This window comes from Schistocerca americana, chromosome 8 (assembly GCF_021461395.2).
Source record: "Schistocerca americana isolate TAMUIC-IGC-003095 chromosome 8, iqSchAmer2.1, whole genome shotgun sequence".
NCBI lineage: Eukaryota > Metazoa > Arthropoda > Insecta > Orthoptera > Acrididae > Schistocerca > Schistocerca americana.
Genome location: NC_060126.1, coordinates 151,210,484 through 151,238,360, shown reverse-complemented (window position 1 = coordinate 151,238,360; position 27,877 = coordinate 151,210,484). Strand labels below are relative to the sequence as shown.

The 27,877-nt window shown below is 46.2% G+C and overlaps 1 protein-coding gene and 1 non-coding gene across 4 annotated transcripts in view; one reads left to right on the top strand and one right to left on the bottom strand.

The window, feature by feature from the left end:
* Positions 1 to 27,877, top strand: part of LOC124545307 (homeobox protein PKNOX1-like) — a 723,840-nt gene that overhangs the window by 443,919 nt on the left and 252,044 nt on the right. The gene's annotated exons all lie outside the window — the stretch shown is intronic.
* Positions 27,296 to 27,370, bottom strand: Trnai-uau. Its single transcript has one exon. It is a non-coding gene; the product is annotated as a tRNA-Ile (tRNA).

The window sequence follows — 27,877 nt, the reverse complement described above, 5'->3', positions numbered from 1 at the left end:
CGAGTCCTCCCTCGGGCATGGGTATGCGTGTTGTTCTTAGCATAAGTTAGCGTAAGTTACTTTAAGCAGTGTGTAAGTCTAGGGACCGATGACCTCAGCAGTTTGGTCCCTTAGGAATTCACACACATTTTTTATCTAAACTCTGAAGCAACTGGATATGTGTTGCCATGTTTGTTCTGTTCTGCTGACTGTCCGTTTTTTAACGAATTTCCCTCCTTATATACGTGGTTAGATATAGATAGATACAGATAGATAGAGAGAGAGAGAGAGAGAGAGAGAGAGAAAATTGTGATCGTATCAGCTTCAAGTATTCTGTCTGAAAACTGGTATTCCTGCTTCGTCAAAATGATTGGCTCTGAATTAAGTTGGAGTTACGTGACTGGCTTGACAGAGCCCCATTCTTTAACGATGTTTTGTCTCGTTTGTGATTTTTGCGAATGTCCGTTAATCTCATATCCCACCTACACTAAGAGCAGCTAGGGAGGTCGTAGTTGATAAAAGATTGAAATGGTTAATCGAATCTTAAGCCCATTTCCTGTCCCTTCTTTTCTATTGCTCTTCTATTCATCAGGCTTGATTGCCTTTGGCTCTTCTTCTTCCTCCTCCTCTCTCTCCCTCCCTCCCCCCCCCCCCTCCACACACACACCCTGCCGAAGTACTCATGGAAATTCATTGAAGGACGGACAGTCAACAACGCCCAATCGGAACAGGTTTGGCAACGCAGATTCGCGCCTCCGGAGGGCGCGGTGATTAACTTTTGGCAATCACGGGAGACCGGTTAGATGAGTCAGTGCCGTGGCAACATTCGGCCGAACCACCTGTGTGAAATAGCCTGGCGAATAACAAACGTCGTGTGGCACGTAAGCCGCTGGAGCAGAACCTGGCTGCGAGCCAGTGTCTCTGCAAAATAACTTCTTGCACCTCCTCACGTCGTTGAGTTGATCCAACTCTCTCATCCCAAAAAAAGTGCAGATAGTAACCACGAATAGCAACCTAGAAAACATTGCGGCGAACCAGTTGATCAAGGACTTCCATCTCGCCGTTATTACGATCACAGTCATTTATTTCAAACGACCAGCTGATTTTGGCTATGTACAATTTTTAAGTGCTTTCTCATAACCTCGTGATTTACACAGTCAACCGGTGAGGGTGTGTATTTGTACACTACTCGCCATTAAAATTGCTACACCAAGAAGAAATGCAGATGATAAACGGGTATTCATTGACAAATATATTATACTAGAACTGACATGTGTTTACATTTTCACTTAAAATGGGTGCATAGATCCTGAGAAATCGGTACCCAGAACAACCACCTCTGGCCGTAGTAATGGCCTTGATACGCCTGGGCATTGAGTCAGACAGAGTTTGGATGGCGTGTACAGGTACAGCTGCCCACGCAGCTTCAACACGATACCACAGTTCAAGAGTAGTGACTGGCGTATTGTGACGAGCTAGTTGCTCAGCCACCATTGACCAGACGTTTTCAATTGGTGAGAGATCTGAAGAATGTGCTGGCCAGGGCAGCAGTCGAACATTTTCTGTATCCAGAAAGGCCTGTACAGGACCTGCAACATGCAGTTGTGCATTATCCTGCTAAAATGTAGGGTTTCACAGGGATCGAATGAAGGGTAGAACCACGGGTCGTAACACATCTGAAATGTAACGTTCACAGTTCAAAGTGCCGTCAGTGAGAACAAGAGGTGGCTGAGATGAGTAAACAGTGGCACCCCATACCATCACGCCGGGTGATACGCTAGTATGGCGATGATGAATACGCGCTTCCAATGTGCGTTCACCGCGATGTCGCCAAACACGGATGCGACCATCATGATGCTGTAAACAGAACGTGGATTCATCCGAAAAAACGACGTTTCGCCATTCGTGCACCCAGTTTCGTCGTTGAGTACACCATCGCAGGCGCTCCTGTCTGTGATGCAGCGTCAAGGGTAACCGCAGCCATGGTCTCCGAGCTGATAGTCCATGCTGCTGCAAACGTCGTCGAACTATTCGTGCAGATGGGTTGTTGTCTTGCAAACGTCCCCATCTGTTGACTCAGGGATCGAGACGTGGCTGCACGACCCGTTACAGCCATGCGGATAAGATGCCTGTCATCTCTACTGCAAGTGATACGAGGCCGTTGGGATCCAGCACGGCGTTCCGTATTACCCTCCTGAACCCACCGATTCCATATCCTGCTAACAGTCATTGGATCTCGACCAACGCGAGCAGCAATGTCCCGATACCATAAACCGCAACCGCAATCGCGATAGGCTACAATGCGACCTTTATCAAAGTTGGAAACGTGATGGTACGTGATGCCCCTTGCACGAGGCATTACAACAACGTTTCACCAGGCAACGACGGTCAACTGCTGCTTGTGTATGAGAAATCAATTGGAAACTTTCCTCATGTCAGCACATTGTAGGTGTCGCCACCGGCGCCAGCCTTGTGTGAATACTGTGAAAAGCTAATCATTTGCATATCACAGCACCTTCTTCCTGTCAGTTAAGTTTCGCGTATGTAGCTCGTCATCTGCGTGGTGTAGCAATTTTAATGGCCAGTAGTGTATCTCTGATATTTAAATATACAAATGCTGGCCTAATCGACTTGTACGAGAACAGCGTCCCATACTTATCAGCAATGTACTATATTACTGCTGTATTAGCATATGTACGTAAATATAAAAACCTACCTTATATTACTCAGAACATTGCTCTCCATGCGTTGATATGACTCTGTGAAATCAACTCGTGGAGAGTCTATCACATCAGCAGTTATGTGTTTAAATGACGAGCATAGATGATATTTATTCTCAAAGAGTGACTGTAAATTTACGAGGATATGAGTAAGCACTTGAAAATGGTCGTGTGAGTGAAATGACTGTGATCCTGTGATTGTACGACGACTATTTTTCTTCAAATTTCTATCGATTGCGAAGTTTAAAAAATCCAGTAAAGCTTCGCGCAGATGTATTGGGCTGTGTCTCTGATATGCCAGTCTGTCGCGTCACAGCGCACTTTTCGGTTATGATCGCACACTCAGTACTTAAAAAGTCTAGAAAGTAGTGTATCCCGCCAAGTGTGAAGACCTGCTGAGGGGTTCCGCCTGATTTCATACAGCCCACATAATACAGGGTGGTCCATCGATCGTGACCGGGCCAAATATCTCACGAAATACGCATCAAGCGAAAAAACTACAAAGAACGAAACTTGTCTAGCTGGAAGGGGGAAACTAGATGGCGCTGTGGTTGGCCCACTAGATGGCGCTGCCATAGCTCAAACGCATATCAACTGCGTTTTTTCAAATAGGAACCCCTATTTTTTATTACATATTCATGTATTACGTGAAGAAATATGAATGTTTTAGTTGGACCACTTTTTTCGCTTTGTGATAGATGGCGCTGTAATAGTCACAAACATATGGCACACAATTTTAGACGAACATTTGGTAACAGGTAGGTTTTTTAAATTAAAATACAGAACGTAGGTACGTTTGAACATTTTATTTCGGTTGTTCCAATGTGATACATGTACCTTTGTGGACTTATTACCTGTAAATACCACATTAATGCAATAAATGCTCAAAATGATGTCCATCAACCTCGATGCATTTGGCAATACGTTTAACGACATTCCTCTCAACAGCGAGTAGTTCGCCTTCCGCAATTTTCGCACATGCATTGACAATGCGCTGACGCATATTGTCAGGCGTTGTCGGTGGATCACGATAGCAAATATCCTTCAACTTTCACCACAGAAAGAAATCCGGGGCCGTCAGATCCGGTGAACGTGCGGGCCATGGTATTGTGCTTCGACGACCAATCCACCTGTCATGAAATATGCTATTCAATACCGCTTCGACTGCACGCGAGCTATGTGCCGGACATCCATCGTGTTCGAAGAACATCGCCATTCTGTCATGTAGTGAAACATCTTGTAGTAACATCGGTAGAACATTACGTAGGAAATCAGCATACATTGCACCATTTAGATTGCCATCGAAGAAATGGGGGCCAATTATCCTTCCTCCCATAATGCCGCACCATACATTAACTCGCCAAGGTCACTGATGTCCCACTTGTCGCAACCATTGTGGATTTTCCGTTGCCCAGTAGTGCATATTATGCCGGTTTACGTTACCGCTGTTGGTGAATGACGCTTCGTCGCTAAATAGAACGGGTGAAAAAATCTGTCATCGTCCCGTAATTTCTCTTGTGCCCAGTGGCAGAACTGTACACGACGTTCAAAGTCGTCGCCATGCAATTCCTGGTGCATAGAAATATGGTACGGGTGCAATCGATGTTGCTGTAGCATTCTCAACACCGACGTTTTTGAGATTCCCAATTCTCGCGCAATTTGTGTGCTACTGATGTACAGATTAGCCGCGACAGCAGCTAAAACACCTACTTGGGCATCATCGTTTGTTGCAGGTCGTGGTTGACGTTTCACACATGGCTGAACACTTCCAGTTTCCTTGGCTGAACACTTCCAGTTTCCTTAAATAACGTAACTATCCGGCAAACGGTCCGGACACTTGGATGATGTCGTCCAGGATACCGAACAGCATACATAGCACACGCTCGTTGGGCATTTTGATAGCCATACATCAACACGATTTCGACCTTCTTTTCCGCAATTGGTAAACGGTCCATTTAAACACGGGTAATGTATCACGAAGCAAATACCGTCCACACTGGCGGAATGTTACGTGATACCACGTACCTATACGTTGGTGACTATTACAGCGCCATCTATCACAAAGTGAAAGACGCGGTCCAACTAAAATATTCTTATTTCTTTACGTACTACACAAATATGTAATAAAAATGGGGGTTCCTATTAAAAAAAACGCAGTTGATATCCGTTTGACCTAGGGCAGCGCCATCTAGGGACAGAAAGTTGGCTGAAACCAAACGTAAACAGTAATGAAATCCTAAACTCAGATTGGAATGTACACCACAGAGACAGGCTGGACAGTGAAGGGGGAGGCGTGTTTATAGCGATAAGAAGTGCAATAGTATCGAAGGAAATTGACGGCGATTCGAAATGTGAAATAATTTGGGTTAAGGTCACGGTTAAAGAGGAGGCTCAGACATGGTAATTGGATGTCTCTATAGGCCCCCTGGCTCAGCAGCTGTTGTGGCTGAGCACCTGAAGGATAATTTGGAAAATATTTCGAGTAGATTTCCCCACCATGTTACAGTTCTGTGTGGAGATTTTAATTTGCCTGATGTAGACAGGGAGACTCAAACGTTCATAACGGGTGGCAGGGACAAAGAATCCAGTGAAATTTTTTTAAGTGCTTTACCTGAAAACTACCTTGAGCTGTTAAACAGAGAACCGACTCGTGGCGATAACATATTAGACCTTCTGGTGACAAACAGACCCGAACTATTTGAAACAGTTAACGCAGAACAGGAATCAGCGATCATAAAGCGGTTACTGCATCGATGATTTCAGCCGTAAATAGAAATATTAAAAAAGGTAGGAAGATTTTTCTGTTTAGCAAAAGTGACAAAAAGCAGATTACAGAGTACCTGACAGCTCAACACGAAAGTTTTGTCTCAAGTACAGATAGTGTTGAGGATCAGTGGACAAAGTTCAAAACCATTGTACAATGTGCGTTAGATGAGTATGTGCCAAGCAAGATCGTAAGAGATGGAAAAGAGCCACCGTGGTACAACAACCGAGTTAGAAAACTGCTGCGGAAGCAAAGGGAACTTCACAGCAAACATAAACATAGCCAAAGCCTTGCAGACAAACAAAAATTACGCGAAGCGAAATGTAGTGTGAGGAGGGCTATGCGAGAGGCGTTCAGTGAATTCGAAAGTAAAGTTCTATCTACTGACTTGGCAGAAAATCCTAAGAAATTTTGGTCTTATGTCAAAGCGGTAGGTGGGTCAAAACAAATTGTCCAGACACTCTGTGACCAAAATGGTACTGAAACAGAGGATGACAGACTAAAGGCCGAAATACTAAATGTCTTTTTCCAAAGCTTGTTCACAGAGGAAGACTGCACTGTAGTTCCTTCTCTAGATTGCTGTAAAGATAACAAAATGGTAGATATCGAAATAGACGACAGAGGGATAGAGAAACAATTAAAATCGCTCAAAAGAGAAAAAGCTGCTGGACCTGATGGGATACCAGTTCGATTTTACACAGAGTACGCGAAGGAACTTGTCCTTCTTGCAGCAATGTACCGTAGGTCTCAGCGTAGCGTTCCAAAGGATTGGAAAAGGGCACAGGTCATCCCCGTTTTCAAGAAGGGACGTCGAACAGATGTGCAGAACTATAGACCTATATCTCTAACGTCGATCAGTTGTAGAATTTTGGAACACGTATTGTGTTCGAGTATAATGACTTTTCTGGAGGCTAGAAATCTACTCTGTAGGAATCAGCATGGGTTTCGAAAAAGACGGTCGTGCGAAACCCAGCTCGCGCTATTCGTCCACGAGACTCAGAGGGCCATAGACACGGGTTCGCAGGTAGATGCCGTGTTGCTTGACTTCCGCAAGGCGTTCGATACAGTTCCCCACAGTTGTTTAATGAACAAAGAGCATATGGGCTATCAGACCAATTGTATGATTGGATTGAAGAGGTCCTAGATAACAGAACGCAGCATGTCATTCTCAATGGAGAGAAGTCTTCCGAAGTAAGAGTGATTTCAGGTGTGCCGCAGGGAGTGTCATAGGACCGTTTCTATTCACAATATACATAAATGACCTCGTGCATGACATCGGAAGTTCACAGAGGCTTTTTGCAGATGATGCTGTGGTGTATCGAGAGGTTGTAACAATGGAAAATTGTACTGAAATGCAGGAGGATCTGCAGCGAATTGGCGCATGGTGCAGGGAATGGCAATTGAATCTCAATGTAGACAAGTGTAATGTGCTGCGAGTACATAGAAAAGACAGATCCATTATCATTTAGCTACAAAATAGCAGGTCAGCAAATGGAAGCAGTTAATTCCATAAATTATCTGGGAGTACGCATTAGGAGTGATTTAAAATGGAATGATCATATAAAGTTGATCGTTGGTAAAGCAGATGCCAGACTGAGATTCATCGGAAGAATCCTAAGGAAATGCAATCCGAAAACAAAGGAAGAAGTTTACAGTACGCTTGTTCGCCCACTGCTTGAATACTGCTCACCAGTGTGGTCAGTCTGGAACCGCGTGACCGCTGCGGTCGCAGGTTCGAATCCTGCCTCGGGCATGGATGTGTGTGATGTCCTTAGGTTAGTTAGGTTTAATTAGTTCTAAGTTCTAGGCGACTGATGACCTCAAAAGTTAAGTCGCATAGCGCTCATAGCCATTTGAACCATTTTGAACCAGTGTGGGATCCGTACCAGATGGGGTTGATAGAAGAGATGGAGAAGATCCATCGGAGAGCAGCGCACTTCTTTACAGGATCATTTAGTAAACGTGAAAGCGTTACGGAGATTATAGATAAACTCCAGTAGAAGACTCTGCAGGAGAGACCCTCGGTAGCTCGGTACGGGCTTTTGTTAAAGTTTCGAGAACATACCTTCACCGAAGAGTCAAGCATTATATTGCTCCCTCCTACGTATATCTCGCGAAGAGACCATGAGGATAAAATCAGAGAGATTAGAGCCCACACAGAAGCATACCGACAATCCTTCTTTCCACGAACAATACGAGACTGGAATAGAAGGGAGAACCGATAGAGGTACTCAAGGTACCCTCCGCCACACACCGTCAGGTGGCTTGCGGAGTATGGATGTAGATGTAGAGGGCCAACAATAGCGCCATCATGTTTCCCCTTCAAGCTAGACGAGTTTCGTTCTTTGTAGATTTTAGTTTGATGTTTATTTCGTGAGATACTTGGCCCGGTCACTATCAGTGGATCACCCTGTATAACGGTCATGCGTTTCCTACTTCATGACAGTTCTCGGCCGCATATTGCAGGAGCAACGAAGACGCATTTTCAGTGAATTCGATGCATGTGTTTGGTCACCCAACACACAGCCCGGCCGTGGCTCCTTTTGATATTCATCTCTTCTCTTAGATGAACCGCTAGCTATGACGACAGAATTATGCCACAGACTACGAGCTGCAGACCAGCGTAGGGAATTGGCCTAAATCACAGGCGGCTTTCCATTACGAGGGTTACTAATATATGTGTCGTGTCTGCTCTTTCGGATACGCCCGAAAGAACAGACAGCATACATTGATGATTCCGCAGTTGTATACATATATGGTGAACATAATGTACGGTCGTCAGCTGCACGAGGCACTGAAACAATTCAGTGGCGACAAGTGCGGACTTGAACCTGGATTTCCACCTTTATGCGAGCGTTCGTCTTAATGGATCCTACTATCCGAGCACACTTTCTGTCCAACTAAAATTCTCGACTTGTCGCACGCTATTTCCGTAGCGCCCCCCTGTCCACCATCCTTATTGCTTGCAGCATTTGGCTTGATTCCCGCTAGAAGTCGGGCCTAGGGTGCGTCTGCACTGAAGATATATCATGAAATGCCGTTCAGGCATGTAGATATTTCTACTATGTGTGTAGTGTCTGACATTTCGGATGCCATTGAATTATTTCTGCGTCTGACGTAGGTATTTCTCTTTCATCATGTATGTATGCGGCCACAGAATCATGAATGTGTGGTGTTTGTTCTTTTGGACATATTCGAAAGAACGGACGCCACGTTTGTAGTAGTAATATCGATACGCTTCGATCGCATTTCAACATTTATTTTCTAGGTCCGACCTTTTGCCAGGAATCATGCTAAATGCTGCGAGCAGTGAAGATGGTAGACAAGAGGGCGCTACAAAAGTAGCGCGTGACAAATTGAGCATTTGGACTGGACGTGACGCTTGCTCGGGTAGTTAGGGTGACCAGTCGCGTAAAGCAGGAAATCTGAGTTCGAGTCCCCGTCCGGTACAAGTTTTCACTTGTCACCACCGAATTATTTCAACGCCCTCACTGAGCTGACGTCGATATCTCTCTTTCATCGTATGACGAGGGTATTAGAAAGCTGCTACAACGCTACGACAGATATCTAAATTGGAGCAGTGACTATATGGAGAAGTAACTAGAGCATATAGCTAAAGTTGCAAATAAAACATGTTTGATATTCACTGTGGTTTCCATTTTGCGACCGATATTAAGCTGAAAAAAAAGGGAGGAAAAAAACCCGCGTGATACAGTGAAGGTGAGTAACAGAATTGTCTATTAATAAATTCGTTGCTCTGACACGCGAAATTAAAAAAAAATTATTAACACAGAAACGTTGATACTTTCGCTGATTTTATGCCGAACAGTATTTATGTCCTGTGTGATGGAGTCAAACTTTGAGGTCAAGATCTCGAAGAACAGATTGGTCTAGAACAGGCTACATACAGAGGGTTCCAAAAAAATGTATCCACTGTTTAAAAGTCCATAACTTGCAAACTAATTGACGGAATTGTCTCATTTTTGGTGAAGTGCAGCTTAAAGTCCAACTTAAAAATATCACTGTAGGTGTTCGAAATGGTCAACATTAACATCTACACACAAACGATGCCGCCGAACTGCAGCACGAAATACTGACTGCAAAATGTTCAGTTGGATATTTGCACATGAATGTACGATGGATTCTCGAAGTTCATCCAATGTGTGTGGCTTTTGTCGATAAACGACGTCCTTTAGTGTTCCCCACAGGTAAAAGTGCAGAGGAGTTAGGTCTGGGGAACGTGGTGGATACTCCACAGCACCTGTACGGCCTATCCATCTTCCTGGTAGATCTTCGCCGAGATACGCCCTAACACGATTTTGGTAGTTGACTGGGACACCATCTTGTTGAAAGTAAACTCTTCCGTCCGTCTCCATACAAGTCTCGGATGGCAGGTAAAATGGATGTCCGAAGCTTCTGAAGGTACACCTCACCGGTAAGTGTGCCGCCAAAGTAGAATGGCCCAATCAAGCCCGGTAAGAGAACCCACACCATACATTTACTCCTGGCAAATTCACAGCTTTGTCTACATGGACGTTCTGATTTTCGGCGGCCCAGTAGATGCAATTGTGGCGATTTACTGTACCATTGAGTTTGAACTGTGCCACATCAGACCACACAATCATCTCTGCAAACTCTTCATCGTTGCGCACCATGTTAGTAAACCACTTGCAGTACTCCATTCTACGATCTGAGTCGTTCTCGTTCATTGCGTGTAGCAATCGTTGGATGTAGCACTTCCACTTTGCTGTCTTCAAAATTCGCCGAACACTTAAGCGACTCACTCCAGTTTCACGGGCACACTGTCTCACAGACTTCTGTTGTGAGCGAGTGAATTATTGTAACACACGACAAGAGTTAGCTGGACTTGTTACTGTTACAGGTCGTCCAGATCGTTGTTTGTGTACATCTTTAACACAGCCTTCGGCTTCAAATTTATCTCGAATGCGACGAAGCGTTAAACGTGTCGGTGACTCTGTTTGATACTCATTTCGCCATTGCCGTTGAACCTCATTAATGTTTTCGTACTTCAAATGCCACTTCAAAACTGACTTCCTTTAATCGAATGTAAGCCTTGCGCCAGCCATATTGATCGAGTAACTAGGTGCAACTGAGAACAAAACACTGACTGTCTGGCGACTGTCATCTGACAAAACAAACAACACAATACAACGCTTGTGTGGCGATTGCCGGAACTACGAACTATTACACTACCAAAGATGAGAGAACTCCGTGAATTAGTTTGCCAGTTACGGACTTTTAAACAGTGGATACTTTTTTTTTTTTTTTAAACCCCTCTGTATGTCTCTGTGGCAGCTTATTCTTGCGGATATTTACAGATATGCTTGCCGGATATCTGCATTGGCGCAAACTTTCATCGGCAAAGTAACTATTAACGGTGCATATTTTATTTATTTATTGCCAAATTATAGACTTGTTACCTGATGTTTAAAACAGGTCGTATATCTTACAATTTTCGTTTTTCATCTTTTTACTGTTTTCTTTTGTTTCATCTACAACTTTTACAAAGAATGATACTTTTCAAAATAACGATAATTTAAGGTTGAAATATAAATAAAATATATAAATAAATATAAAAAGAAGATAGGATAGAAGAGAGATTTGTTAGTACCACCACCGAATGTGTCTGACGGTGAATACCGCGGAATGGTTTCTTCGAGCCGTTGACCGCCAGTCACACACACAAACACTCACACACACACACACACACACACACACACACACACACACACAAATGGTTATTAGTAGAGAAATAATGTTGCTTATTTTATGTATTACTAATCCTATGTATTAGCGATCTCTCAGTGATTGTTTCGGTACGCCCAGCGCGTTGGCGCCGTAGCCAGGTGTTACGAGTACTTCGTTGACACCCTGTGCGGGAAGAAGACTTCCACCCCAAGCCCAGTCGTTGTTGCCGCGCCCTCGCCAATAAAAGCGCGGACGCCGTCCTCAGTTATAATAACTGGCTCTGCGCCGCCAAGTGCACTGGCGGCGGCTCTCCGAGGGGATTCGCCCTGCTCACGGGGCTTCCTGCCGAGGTGGTCGGGCGGCCGGCCGGCTCACACGCACCCGCCAGCGTCGGCTTTTCATTACGACCTTGTTTATTGGCGCGGGGATCGGCTCTCGCGCTTTGCATAATTCCGAACAGCGAGCGGGGCGCACCGGCGCTCTGGGCGCCGCCTCGCGACGCCTTGCCTCGCCTCGCCTCGCCTCGGCTCTACCCCGTCGTGTAATCCGGCCCGGACCCTCGCCACAAAACCGCGGCGACTGCAATTACGGCCGTGATGGCCTCGGCCCCCGGCGCCGAATTAACCGGTTAATGAAAAGTGGTCATTACGGCGGCGCCGCCCTGCATCCGAATGCGGTTTTTTGCATTCCCCAGCGGACGGCGCATCCTAATGGCCGTGCCGCGTTATTACTTATTTATGAATCCGGGCTCGCTTTTTTTTTCTTTTCTTTTCCGTTTCGGCTTTCTCTCCCGAGGTGCTCCTTCATCCTCGAGCTGTCGGCCCATTCTTCAAAGAGTAATGGCACTCTTCTTCTTGCTTCCTTATGTGCCAGGTGGAATCCTTCGGTTTTGTGTTCCGCATGCAGCGGGCCACTGCGACAAGACTCGTACATTCCTGTCTACATCATAAGATATCTTTTTCTCGCCCAACAGCGCTGAAAAGTAACTCCTTCCAATTTTTTATTCTGTTCTAAATATCGGTTGAGATGTTAATGTGTTATGCATATTATTGTGTCAACTTTCCCGAATCGCTGACGCAAGTTTCAACCCTCTGCCACCAGAGGGCACCGAATTGTAGCGTGTTGCGTTTCGGTGCGTAATGGAACTATGTCGATGCGAGAGAGACCCTCGGGAAACTGAGATTACGAATTCTAAGAGTTCCTCCAAACATGGAGCACCCTCTCAGTCAGCATGGCACTGCCAGCCTACACACGAACGCTGCGACATCTGTGCAGTCCACCGCCTTGTATTGTATTGTATGTTAACCGGGGACCTAGAAACGACGGAGAGGCTCCGTCCCCGCCGCAGCCGCAGTGGTCCACAACCCCACGACGACTACCGCAGTCCTCTTCACCCCTCCGCCGCCCCACACCGAACCCAGGGTTATTGTGCGATTCGGACCCCGGTGGACCTCCAAGGGAACGTCTCACACCAGACAAGTGTAACCCCTATGTTTGCGTGGTTGAGTAATGGTGGTGTACGCTTACGTGGAGAACTTGTTTGCGCAGCAATCGCCGAAATAGTGTAACTGAGGCGGAATAAGGGGAACCAGCCCGCATTCGCCGATGCAGATGGAAAACCGCCTAAAATCCATCCTTAGCCTGGCCGGTTCACCAGACCTCGACACAAATCCGCCGAGCAGATTCGTGCGCTCCTTCCCACCCCGAAAGTCGTGCGTTAGACCGCACGGCCAACCGGGCAGGCTAAACATGTTTAGTATACTATGTTTAGTATGCTGTCGACCGTTTTCTGCAATAAGTTGAAATCGAGAAACAGCATGTTGCACAACTGATGGAAGTGCTTCCGGGTTCATGTTCAGAATATGTTGCGCAATGCGTGTCTTCAGTGCAGCTAAGTTTGCAGCCGGAACACTGAACACAACTTCTTTCAGGTAGCCCCATAGCCAGAAGTCACACGGATTGAGATCAAGTGATCGGGACGGACAGGCTGTAGGGAAAAGGCTGCTGATAACTCTAGCATTTCCGAAATGGCGCTTCAGCAGCTGCTTAACTGGATTTGCAAAGGTGCGCCACTTTGCATAGAAATGATCCCACCCACACATCCACGCTGTTGGAGAGCTGGAATGACGTGGTTGCGCAAAAGACACTCATAGCCCTTACCAGTGACGGTACTAGTAACAAGACCGGAAGCACGTATCTCTTCGAAAAAATATGGCCCTTATGATAAATGATGCCGTAAACCCGCACCACACAGTGATCTTTTCAAGATGAATTGGTACTGGTTGATTTGCGTGTGAATTTTGTTGCCCATATTTGAGAATTTTGTGTATTGACTTATCATGTCAGATGGGAGTGGGCTTCGTCTGTCCACAAAATCTTCCACGGGCAATCATTGTCCTCTTCCACGCGAGCAAGAAGTTCTAAAGCAAAAGTGTCGCTTGCTGGCAGGTCAACAGGAAGCAACTCGTGCACATCGGTAATTTTGAATGCATGGGAAAGGAGGATGTTTCGTAGGATTTTATGCACCGCGCTCAGGGGTGTGTCCAGTGTTCGGGCAATTCTCCGTGCACCACGCGTCTGCACACCACCATTCGTCTCCTCCTGCATTGCTGTGGCCACTGCTTCAGCTGACGTCGAATCAATTCCTTCCCCCCCCCCCCCCCCCCCCTCTACGAGGTTGCACGTCAAAAGAATCCGTCTCTTCGAATTTCCGAATAATTTTCTCCAGACCCACGGCAGTCATCGGGCCATTGCCTTTTTTCAAACCCTTTAGTGTGCGGAATTTCTGCGGAGCAACGTGTGCACAGTTATCATTCTTGCAATACAGCTTTACAAGCAGAGCGCGATCCTGTATTGAGACAGTCATGGCGAACGTCACAGTTGCAAAAGGGGGAAAAGCCGTGTACCCGGCGTGTTTATACCAACTTCAATGCGTCGTGCGCATGACAGGTGTTTTCATTTACGTATTCTGACACAAACAGCGCCAACTAATGAACAATTTTCACACTATTTTTTTATTCTGCCATACGTTTTTCCCCTCCTCCAATAACATTCCGTTGCAATTTGACGTTACTCTGACCAGTGGTGTTACTTGTATAGCCGTTTGAAAGTTTAACTTTAATTATAATCACCCTGTATTTGTTCTTTTAACTGTTAACTAACCTGACTTGAAAATGAACTTCCTAGTTCGCCAGTTTAATAAAACGCAACTGTGATGACATTGCAATAGAGTGTTAGAAAGAGAATAAGGAAAATAGTTTATAGACTGTTGTGGGTTGGCAGGAGAGCCAACACCGTATTATTAGAGGAAGCCGAAAGGCACGCGTTTTAGCTCACGCAGGCTGGCGTGAGGTATGATTCATAACACCAATAGCAACTGAACATGGCGCCTTGCTAGGTCGTAGCAAATGACGTAGCTGAAGGCTATGCTAACTATCGTCTCGGCAAATGAGAGCGTATTTTGTCAGTGAACCATCGCTAGCAAAGTCGGTTGTACAACTGGGGCGAGTGCTAGTAAGTCTAGACCTGCCGTGTGGCGGCGCTCGGTCTGCAATCACTGATAGTGGCGACACGCGGGTCCGACGTATACTAACGGACCGCGGCCGATTTAAAGGCTACCACCTAGCAAGTGTGGTGTCTGGCGGTGACACCACATAGACAATGCTGGGTCAGTTAGCGATGTAGAGATGAAAGTGTAAACATAAGACAGGAGAAGCTGTAGTGCGGCATCAAACTAGCGGAAAGACTGATTACTCAAAATTGAAGTGGCAAGCAGAGGTAGTCCGGCTGACGGTGCTTTCGCATGATACGCTCGGCGCTGCGTATGGAGCAGGGCAAAAGCACGTGGCCGGCCGCTGATGGAGCAGCCTAATTCGAGGCGTCATCAGCGGGCCGCCGCCGCAGCCGTCCCTCACGACTGCCCAAATTGCCGCGCGGCTCGTGGCTGGCCGCCAGATGCGCCCGCGCGGCTGCGCCGGCCAGAGGCGGCCGGTCTGCCGCGCCGAGAGACGTCCGCGCAGGCCACAACGTACACATTGCTGCTACTATCGAGGCCCACGAGAAAGGCGGGCCGCGGCGCGTACGTCACGATGGTAGTCCTGAACTAGCTCGCTCGCTCAGCTCAGCAGACAAAATGCGTTTCTAAACCTGTTACCTCACAGCTGGGCGTGTAAGTACTAACGAGAATTGCTTCTTCCAGTGGAATTTCGTATTATGTAGTCTTACTGATTCAAAATACTACAGCAAAATTTAATTTAAGATGAATACACGATATAAATCGTATAACGGCGTGTTTATAGCATTTAGTCTCTTCTGATTAACAGTACTCATTAAATGGTGGAAGTGGTGCCTTATGCAACTGATAATCATGAAACTTCCTGGCAGATTAAAACTATGTGCTGGACCGAGACTCGAACTTGCCCGCGGAAGGCAAAGGGTCCCGAGTTCGAGTCTCGGTCCGGCACACAGTTTTAATCTGCCAGGAAGTTTCATATCAGCGCACACTCCGCTGCAGAGTGAAAATCTCATTCTGGAAACATCCCCCAGGCTGTGACTAAGCCATGTCTCCGCAGTATCGTTTCTTTCAGGAGTGCTAGTTCTGCAACGTTCGCAGGAGAGCTTCTGTAAAGTTTGGAAGGTAGGAGACGAGATACTGGCAGAAGTAAAGCTGTGAGGACGGGGCGTGAGTCGTGCTTGGGTAGCTTAGTTGGCGCCGGCACGGTAGCTCAGCGGCTGGCCGCGGTGGTCTAGCGGTTCTAGGCGCGCAGTCCGGAACCGCGCGACTGCTACGGTCGCAGGTTCGAATCCTGCCTCGGGCATGGATGTGTGTGATGTCCTTAGGTTAGTTAGGTTTAAGTAGTTCTAAGTTCTAGGGGACTGATGACCACAGATGTTAAGTCCCATAGTGCTCAGAACGATTTGCACCATTTGTAGCTCATCGTGTTCGATCAGAGAGCTGGTTGGTCTCTGTAATAAAAAAACTGAGTGGAAAGTTCAGCAAACTGACTTCATAGGATGTCATGTGACGTCCGCAACGACCAAACACAACGATCAACAACGAACAAAATGAAAAAAAAAAAAGGTCCCGAGTTCGAATCTCGGTCCGGCACACAATTTTAATCTTCCAGGAAGTTTCATATCAGCGCACACTCCGCTGCAGAGTGAAAATCTCAAACTGATAATCATTTTAATATGATTTTATTTTATTGTACGCCAGTACAGCCGTAACAAATTATAAGTAGGCCCATGGACTTCCCATCATTGTAGGACTAATAACAGTTCCATAATAGCGGATTCCAGTAGAAGATGCAATTCTCGTTTGTACGGACACGCCTAGATACGAGTTGACAGGTGTAGAATCGTAGTTTGTCTGCTGATATGAGCGAGCGAGCGCAGAACTACCTTCGTGACGTACGCGCCGCGCGATCTGCCTTTCTCGTAGGCCTCGGCTACCATCCAGTCACACCATCGTAACCACCTGCTGATAAAACATCAGTGGACGTCGTTTGTGGCAGAATCTGGCGGCTAACCCCGCTGGAACTGACTCAGTTTGGTCGGGCAGGGTTTGTGTTCAAAACGTTGAAGTCTATTTATTGAGTAGTACTACATAGACAACGGTAACGAGAGGTGGGCCACAGAGCGGTGCAGCAGATGTCGTCGGAGGACAGCTAGGGAGGAGCAGGAATGATAGCGAACAAGTAAACACAGTAAAAAGAAGCTAGACTTAACTTGCAGGCTTCTCCTGGCATACGATCTGTATGAATGAATATTCCGCAGTTACGTCCAGCTAATACAGTAACAACAAGACAATCGTACTGGAGGCTCTCTTAAGTGATACACGACCGATAGTCAGGGCCGCGACTGGGCTGTGTCTCGGTGGCGACTTGGCTGCACCTCGTAGCGGATGGGTTCTGTGGCTGCCGCCGACCATCCCATACCACGGCGGCAGAGGACGCTTTGATACGGAGCCGCTGGAGGCGTGGCTCAGCGGGCGTGCTCCATTGGGCCCTCGGATCCCGCACGACCGCTGACGGCGTCTGACGGAAACTTGGGTTGCCATTACCATCTGTGGGACACCAGTGGGATGATATCTACATGTGATACCTTAGTGGCAGATCAAAATCAGAAAATAAAAATAAACGTGGATCCAGAATCAAACTCGAATGATGGTGCAAAAATGGCAGTTGACCCTAAACAACAAAAAGTGTGAGGTCATCCACATGAGTTCTAAAAGAAATCCGTTAAACTTCGGTTACATGATTAATCAGTCTAATCCAAAAGCTGTAAATTTGACTAAATACCTAGGTATTACAATTACAAACACCTTCAATTGGAAGGAACACATAGGAAATGTTGTGGGGAAGGCTAACCAAAGACTGCGTTTTATTGACAGGAAACTTAGAAGATGTAACAGATCTACTAAGGAGACTGTCTACGCTACGCTTGTCCATCCTCTTTTAGAATACTGCTGCGCGGTGTGGGATCCTTACCAGATAGGACTGACGGAGTACATCGAAAAAGTTCAAAGAAAGGCAGCACGTTGTGTATTATCGTGAAATATGGGAGAGACTGTCACAGTAACGATACAGGATTTGGGCTGGAAATTTAAAAGAAAGGCGTTTTTCGTTGCGACGGAATATTCCCATGAAATTCCAATCACCAATTTTCTCCACCAACGAGGAACGATCACCATGATAAAAGAAGGGAAATCAGAGCTCGTACAGACAGATATAGGTGTTCATTCTTTCCGCGTGCTATACGAAATTGCAGCAATAGAGAATTGTGAAGTTGGTTCGATGAACCCTCTGCCAGGCACTTAAATGTGATTTGCAGAGTATCCATGTAGATGTAGGTGTACCATATTCCTAGACAAAACTAACTACAACACAGCCACACATAATTCAATGGAGCCACTTGTCATGCAAGTGATAACAGTTTAGCCAAGTTACCTTTCATGAATGTCCACTTTCTACCGAAAATACAAAAGGGTACGAATTTTTTAAGGACATTTTCCTACTACTAAAATGTAAGGAATAGATCTGTGGCGTTCAAGCGTGTGAATTTTGTTTCATTCTGTGTGAAAGAAATTTCCTGTTTGCCATGTATAATATATTTGTAATATTATTAATGGTTTCTGTCATTTAGTCGATGAAGTTGTCATGTATTTTGGAACGAATAATTCCATTAAGAATAGCGACTCTAAAGGAAAAGTAATCGGGCTGCAACGTTTCATTTGGCCATCACAAAGATATAAAAAATAAAACAACAACATTTCAGAGTGTCTTTGGAACAATAAAAAGAAAATCAAACAAAAAGACAGCTATCGAAGAGTTTATTGCAGAGCTGTCAAAATTTGCAGTAGAAATATTTTGGCGACCAGTTTCGAACCGACTCCTTCATTCCCAAGCCTTATCTACTGAGTCTGCACTCAAGGTGCCTGACCTTCATGGCACCATCTAAAATTAGCATTACCTACATCACACAGTGACGGTAGATAAATCTCAGAATATACATACGCTCACTACACAAGGCAGAATGAAACTCCCTATTTGTGAAGGGAGTCTGGATTCCCTTCCGCCAAGTACTTAGGTGGGCGTTTCTTTATTTCGTTTCCTTCTCCTAGTTAAGCAACTCGTTTCCAAGAACCCACAATTCTAACTACGGTTTTATTGTACATGCATAATAAATTGAAAAGAGATAAAATGTTTTTTAATTAATGCAATGTAAGGCAGATATGCCCTAAGCTGCAGCTTACTTCTGTCTATTATATATGTAGTCGACTGTAAATCATCAGCACTTCAGTAGAAAGCTAATAAATAAATTTTGGTATGCGGTCCTTTACAGAGTTGCTGTAAATTATATTACACTATCTTCCTTCCTTCTTGGACTGCAAGTGCAGTACGATTGATTACGGCTAAGAACCGTTAGACCATTCAACTGTCCGATACCTGTAGCAATTTTCGTCTTCATCAACCCACTACAGCATTTTATTTATCGGATTTCACTTAGTGTCACTTTTTTACGAACTTTCGCTTGTTATATCCTTCGTCAGTTTAGTTTTCTACACTCTCAGCACAGCTACGACGTCTTTTGATACGGGGCTCACCTAACACTAAGTACTGTGAAGCAGTAATCACTATTAAACAATGGAACTCTTCACGGAGTAATATAAATTTCTTTAAACTGCGATGTTTTATCGAACAAATATAAATGTCTGGTGTGATGTAGCGATACTTCATTTGTTGCTGCACTTTTTAATTGCGATGGAAAATACGTACACAAGGTGAACCAAAACTCGACCGACAAACTTTCAGAGGTTTGTCATGGATACTTTCTGATACTTTGGTGTAAGAGCTCCACGCTCTCCGGCGGTTCGATAAAGAATTACTGAATTTCGTTTGATTTCTTACCACAGCCAGCTGTTAATTGCACAGAAAATAGTGCACAGTAGCGGAAGTGTCGACGATATGTGCTCATGTGCTCTGTGTCTTGTCTCCAATCGCTCACGGTATTAGTCGACCACAATATTATTGCATCTGAGACGGAGGGCGCTTCGGTCGGCTTAACTTTAGCTTTCATTGTGATATTGTCCGCCCCCAGTAGCTGAATGGTCACCGTAAGGGATTGTCAATCCTCTGGCCCTGGGTTCGATTCCCGGCTTGGTCGGGAAATTTTCTCCGCCCAGGGGCTGGGTGTTGTGTTGTCCTCATCATCATCTTATCATCCTCATCGATTGCAGGTCGCCGAAGTGGCGTCAAATTGAAAGGCCGGCACCCGGCGAACGGTCTGCCCGACGTGGTGCCCTAGCCATACTATTAAATTCTATATATATATATATATATATATATATATATATATATATATATATATATATATATATATATATATATATATATTTTACGAGTACACGCTGAACCACTTGATAGTATATGCACATGTGCCCGCAAAGCATTGACAGTGCGATGCATCTTCCTTAGCCACCACTGAACTTGTTTACTGTAACGTCACTGCATATTTTCGATAGCGACCACGGGAGGCCAAGTGCAATACTGTCCTGGTTAATAGTACCTGCTGTTAACAACGGTAGTACCCATTTTCCTCTTCGCCCTCAAACTCACATTCTTTACTGCTCGATTGTGTCTCGGGTTTGGTTTTCCATTAGTGTTACTTGCGCGTTGACATTGATGCACAGCAGTACCATAGGTAGGTTTGCTGATCGAGAGTTGGCCGATCTGCACCTCGTGTGTGGGTTCAAAAATGGCTCTGAGCACTATGGGACTTAACATCTCTGGTCATCGGTCCCCTAAGAACTACTTAAACCTAACAAACCTAAGGACATCACACAACACCCAGTCATCACGAGGCAGAGAAAATCCCTGACCCCGCCGGGAATCGAACCCGTAACGCTACCGCACGACCACGAGCTGCGGACTGTGTGGGTTCACTGAGTGCGGTGGAAGAGCATCACAACGGCGCTATGCTGAGCTGTTCTCGCACCGATGGGAGTCACATCACAGTGCAGTGTTTTGCCTGAGGGTTGTTGCATTACTCTTTGTTGTGTGTGTTGTACATTTTGTTTATTGGATGTTACAGGCGCTTCTACACGGAAACATGGGTGATTGCGGTAACAAACCAAATACGTCGTAATTACATTATTACTCTGTAATCAGCCACTGGGGACCGTGGTTCCCTTGAACCTAAATTCTCAGAAGTCATCCCACAGACAACCTGTGAGAGTTTTGTCAGTGGAGTTCTGGCTCACCCTGTATATTCATATACGTACCCTTTCAACATTTTGCGTGTCACTTCGGCCACAACCACGCAGATTCCAAGACAGCGAAATTATTAGTTAGAAGTGTTGTGAGAATGAAAATTTGCTGTAATATTCATGTGTGCCTGCCCTTGTCTACCAATATAAAAGTTGACTTGTTCACAGTAATCGTATTAGTTATTCATGTTTCACATTTTTAGCCCACACTTCGAAACACTTAAATAACAGCGTACTTACGAACATCAGGCTGATAATGTAGAAGACATGTATCTGACAATGGAGTACTAGACCGTGAAATGTGTCGGCAAAATTAATACTTAAATTTGCGACAACTTTTCTTGTAAAATTTATTTTTCCTTGCATAATCACGTCAGGCTCGCACTTAAGACGCCGGCTCCTAAAGCCAACTCAGCCTGTTACTTAGCTACACCTGTGTGACATTGGTCGTAGCAAAGGCAGAGGTGCTATACAGAAATTCGTAATAGATGGCTATAAGTAGACATTCTTTTGCTTAGTATCTTTGTGCATATTTAGAGTGTTCTGAAAAGTTGAATTCCGGTTAAGGGTACAAGACTTTTAGCAATATTTATAATATTTGATTTATGAGCATAAGGCTGTGGTAAAACTCATAATTCCCTGTGTAACGTTTCGTCTTGCACTGTTGGGCACGGAATCAGAGGTTTTAACGACTCAGAGAGCTGTTACAGACTCAAAACTAACTCAACAAGCCCAGCTGTTTATATGTATCCAACCAAATGGTCGGTTCATAACGTCATCAGACGGCTGCCGACGTTTGTGATGTAGCTTGTAGAGGAGAACAGTTGGTTCTGTTTGTTATATTTTGCACTAGGGCCTACAACGTGTCCAGGCAGAGTCCTCCTCCTTTGCTGTTGAAATAAATTTTGTGTGCACGGCCCCTCCCGCCGGAGGTTCGAGTCCTCCCTCGGGCATGTGTGTGTGTGTGTGTGTGTGTGTGTGTGTGTGTGTGTGTGTGTGTGTTGCTCTTAGCATAAGTTAGTTTAAGTAGTGTGTAAGACTAGGGACCGATGACCTCAACAGTTTGGACCCCTAGGAATTCACACACATTCGAACACATTTTATTTTTGTGCTTTTGAATTTCTACGGCCTCTCTGCTCATCCTATCGTAGTAATTGTTAGATCTTGTTAAAACCACAGTGTCAGAGACACGAATTTCGTGGTTTCCCGACCCTTGCTTGGACACATATGAATAGTTCGGCTTGCTGAGCTTGTTTTGAGTCTGTCTGAGTTGTTATAACCTTTGATGAAGATTTAGGCAGTGGAAGACGAAACGTTAGAGAATTATGCCCTGGACCGCGGCTTGATGCCCACAAATCAAATGTCAGCAGTATCGCAAATACCGACCGTGAAAACCTACACTGCATAACAAGACCTTTTGTTGCAGTGACTGCGTCTTACCATCTTTGACAAAGGACATCCAGGTGTGAACACGCACGCTTAAAATTGTATGACTTTTTAATGCATTTGTAGTCACAGTACTAACTCAATCCACAGCCACACACATCTTTTATACTCCCTATATTGTATGTACACGTGAACCGAGCAGGGCGGTGCAGTGGTACAAAACTGGACTCTCTTTCTGGAGGAAGGCGGTTAAAACCTCTGCCCGGACATTCATATTTAGGTTTTCCGTTGCTCCCGCAATTTGCTTATAGCAAATGTTGGATGGAATGCTTGTTGTGACCTTACTTTCGCCGTCCTTCCACAAGACGAATTTCTACCCCGTCTTTAAATATCTCCTTGTCGACGGGACGTAAAACGAGAATCTTCCTTCCCTTCTGTTTGTCCACACATCGAATATGTTATTAGACCACACATATACTTAACTTTAGTTGCCAACAGACCATAATTACCACAGTCGTATAAACCAATTTGAGCCATTGCAGTGCCAACCAGTAGTCTGAAACTATTTTCACAAGGGGCGTATAATATAAAGCCGTATATGACTCGTTTATACCAGTGTCAACGCACGATCTGCAGGAGTCCTTGGTACTTTTAGAATTTAACTCCTCGATAAATGCACGTGCAGAGGGTGTGTGGTAATTATCGCAGGACTTATTGCCGTTTTAAAGCAGCAATTTCTGATATAATTAATGAAAGAAACAGTAATTACAGAAACGGAAGAGCACGCACGTAGCTTTGTCAACTGTCTCCCCCTCTCTGTTGAACTGTGTGTTCCTGGCCACCTTACCAGAAGAAAAACAACAACAAGCTTATTGACCATCTAAAGCGCTCATTTACAAAGCAGTTGACCCCGCATCGAGACTAGTAATCATAGTTGCAGTTGAACTGCGGTACCTTTGTTATCGTTATGGAGTGAATATACACCGACGGAAAAAGAATCGTAGCACTAAGGAGTTGAGCGACATAAACTAAACCCGACAGGCGTGTTTCTACATCTGAAACATGATGTCTTAGCGCCGGCCGCGTAAGGTTGGCGCTATTAGCGTTACCGTGAGGACACTAATCAGGTGTGCTTTAAATACCTCTGTAATGATCGTGAGCGGTAGTTACCTTTGAGATTGGACACGGTGAATAGATGGCAGTCAAGAATTCCTTTAAGGCGACAAAGACGCCGTTATCAACACCTCACTGAGTTTGAACGAGTTCGTGTAATAGAGCTACGAGAATCCGGATGTTTCTTTTGCGATATCGCAGAACGGCTTGGCAGGAATGTAACCACTTTACACGATTGCTGACAGCAATGGCACTGGAATGTACGGTCGGCAGAAAGCAGACGGCCAAATGGCAGTTCAGAGAGGGAAGACCATAGTGTTCGGCGTATGGCTCTGCCGCATCATACTACATCTGCAGCAGCAATTTGAGCAGCACTTGTCACCACATTGGCACAAAAAACTTACGAATCAGTTACTTCAAGGACAGCTCCGAGTCAGATGCCCTGTAGCTTGCGTTCCAGTGCCCCAAACCACCGACTCCAGTTGTGTCAAGCAAGATCTCATTGGAGGGGAGGTGGAGATGTGTTTTCTGATGAAAGCTGGTTCTGTCTTGGTGCCAGTGATGGCTGTGTGTTCTTAGGAGGAGGCCAGTTGAGTACCTACACCTCAAGTTATGGTCTGGGGTACCATTTCGCATGACAGGTGGAGCACTCTCGTGGATACCCTGGCCCGACTGCAACTTTGTACGTCAATCTGGTGATTCGACGTGTTGTGCTGCCATTCAGGAACGGCATTCTGAAGGATATTTTCCAACAGGATACCGCTGGTGTAAGTCAACATGTTCAAAAATGTTCAAATGTGGGTGAAATCTTATGGGACTTAACTGCTAAGGTTATCAGTCCTCTTTCATGTTATATATATTATAAAGCGTTAAAACCCCGATATTCTTTTATAAACACCCCGTGGAGTATGACAACTGCCAGGACTACAGAAAGAAAACAAACATTTCAATGACCGGACGGACAGTACATAATGTTGTGAAGGGGAAAAAAAGAAAGTGACGCGAGTGAGTTACGAACACGGCTCGCCCACTTGACATTTTAACACCGTGACTACTCAACCACGACGCCGTCACCATCTTAATGTAGATCCGTATTGCATTTCTTGTCCTTGAACCATTAATGGTTGATATTTTGCTTTTTTTACACAGTTCAGTACACCTTCTTCCTGTTTCAAGCTTGATCTGTGCTCAGTTTTTGACAGGGTTAACTTTTTTTTGCACTTATTCGATAGCACTCTGTAGTAAACATTCCTTTCACGCTTTCTTCCGTTTACGCTTAAACACAAGACTTGTATCCGGGGTGTTGGGACATGTCGACGCTGCACTGGAGTATTTCCTTTAGTTTGCCTCGAATGATAACACTGCGTGAGCTGCAGCTCTGCTGTTCCTTTCGTGTCCGACTTTGGACTCGGTGACGGACCGTCGGTTAAGCATGACTCGTTTCCCGGGTGATGAGTTGCCATTGAGGAAGGACACGCGTCTTCCTGGCGGCAGCGGCAGCAGCGCTGGGGGGATGGATGAGGGCCGCCTCGGGCCGGGGTTTACGGCGGTCGCCGTGGGTGGTCCCGGCTGGGCGCAGTCAGGGACGTCGGGTCTGCACAAGCCGCTCCTCGCAGCTCCGCGCCGTGTGACGCTCTGCACTCGTGTTGGGGGCGCCCGGGCTTCCGAACCGTACTCGCTCGTCGGCATTGGGGATTTCGTCGCAGTCAGTGCAGAAATGATTCCTGCAAAGTGACTACCGCGACAGGTATGCGCGGATGCGGGAAATGCGTTCAGTATCCTCGCTTCGTCTGCATGGCCCCATATCGGCACCGGTTATCTGCGGAGATGAAAATAATTGCAAATAACTTTAAATGTGGGCATTTTAGGAACTGAAAGTTACTTTAACCGGTCGCAGTCTGTGTTATTTCTACTATGCTTCCGGACGGTTGACCGCCTCCATCATCAGAGCATTTACTCTAATTTGCAAAGCATTTATGTGTGACTTTTTGGTAACTTATGACATTGTCTAATAACAGACAGTGCCCCAATATTTTCATATCAGTAATCGTACACTGTCCAATCACATTAATGTGACCAGCGCCTATGTCCAACATCAGCGTGCAATAATCACTCAGAGACGGCTGCTGGCAGTACTAGCAGTGGAGGGTAAAAGCGTGCACGCAGAGTGGAAACAGTGCAGCGATTTATCTGACGACCAAAAGAGGGTTATCATTGACTTTCCAAACGTGGATGGAAGCATTTCCGAAACAGGTATGTTTCTAAAGTTTGTAAACTGCCGCAGTGCATGGCAAAATTGCGCTATCCAAAACCGGTGCCAAGGCAACTGTGGCGCACCACGGGCCATAGATGACAGAAATTACATAGAATTATATTAATACCTTCAGCTGCTGACGGGCGTTGATATACACTCCTGGAAATGGAAAAAAGAACACATTGACACCGGTGTGTTAGACCCACCATACTTGCTCCGGACACTGCGAGAGGGCTGTACAAGCAATGATCACACGCACGGCACAGCGGACACACCAGGAACCGCGGTGTTGGCCGTCGATTGGCGCTAGCTGCGCAGCATTTGTGCACCGCCGCCGTCAGCGTCAGCCAGTTTGCCGTGGCATACGGAGCTCCATCGCAGTCTTTAACACTGGTAGCATGCCGCGACAGCGTGGACGTGAACCGTATGTGCAGTTGACGGACTTTGAGCGAGGGCGTATAGTGGGCATGCGGGACGCTGGGTGGACGTACCGCCGAATTGCTCAACACGTGGGGCGTGAGGTCTCCACAGTACATCGATGTTGTCGCCAGTGGTCGGCGGAAGGTGCACGTGCCCGTCGACCTGGGACCGGTCCGCAGCGACGCACGGATGCACGCCAAGACCGTAGGATCCTACGCAGTGCCGTAGGGGACCGCACCGCCACTTCCCAGCAAATTAGGGACACTGTTGCTTCTGGGGTATCGGCGAGGACCATTCACAACCGTCTTCATGAAGCTGGGCTACGGTCCCGCACACCGTTAGGCCGTCTTCCGCTCACGCCCCAACATCGTGCAGCCCGCCTCCAGTGGTGTCGCGACAGGCGTGAATGGAGGGACGAATGGAGACGTGTCGTCTTCAGCGATGAGAGTCGCTTCTGCCTTGGTGCCAATGATGGTCGTATGCGTGTTTGGCGCCGTGCAGGTGAGCACCACAATCGGGACTGCATACGACCGAGGCACACAGGACCAACACCCGGCATCATGGTGTGGGGAGCGATCTCCTACACTGGCCGTACACCACTGGTGATCGTCAAGGGGACACTGAATAGTGCACGGTACATCCAAACCGTCATCGAACCCATCGTTCTACCATTCCTAGACCGGCAAGGGAACTTGCTGTTCCAACAGGACAATGCACGTCCGCATGTATCCCGTGCCACCCAACGTGCTCTAGAAGGTGTAAGTCAACTACCCTGGCCAGCAAGATCTCCGGATCTGTCCCCCATTGAGCATGTTTGGGACTGGATGAAGCGTCGTCTCACGCGGTCTGCACGTCCAGCACAAACGCTGGTCCAACTGAGGCGCCAGGTGGAAATGGCATGGCAAGCCGTTCCACAGGACTACATCCAGCATCTCTACGATCGTCTCCATGGGAGAATAGCAGCCTGCATTGCTGCGAAAGGTGGATATACACTGTACTAGTGCCGACATTGTGCATGCTCTGTTGCCTGTGTCTATGTGCCTGTGGTTCTGTCAGTGTGATCATGTGATGTATCTGACCCCAGAAATGTGTCAATAAAGTTTCCCCTTCCTGGGACAATGAATTCACGGTGTTCTTATTTCAATTTCCAGGAGTGTATATCAATGGGGACAGGTGAAAATGTGTGCCCCGACCGGGACTCGAACCCGGGATCTCCTGCTTATATGGCAGACGCTCTATCCATCTGAGCCACCGAGGGCACAGAGGACAGTGCGACTGCAGGGACTATCTCGCGCACGCCTCCAGCGAGACCCACATTCTCACCTTGTATGTCCACACACTACATTCGTAGTGTCCCACCCCAACACACTCAGTACTCGTGGAAGATTCTTACCAAGTTCCGTAAGAGTTCGGGGAATATGTGTGCATCCGCACAGAAGAAGAAAGTTATGGCCGGTATTGCCAGAACTATGTACTTATATGGATATGGTGTCTGTTCTTTCAGACATGTCCGAAAGAACAGAGACCATATCCATTTATAGATGACAGAGGTGAACGACGGCTGCCGAGATGTATCCGGGCTAATTTTCACGCTAATACCATAATTGGACGTCCATTGTGTGGCGACAAGTAGATTTTTGGAATGAATCACGTCTTATGCTCCATCGGACAGATGGCCGATGACGCATACGGCGTGAAGCACCTGAAAGCGAAACATCCTGTAACAATCGTCGGTATGGTCCCGGCCGAAGGAGGGAGCCTTATCA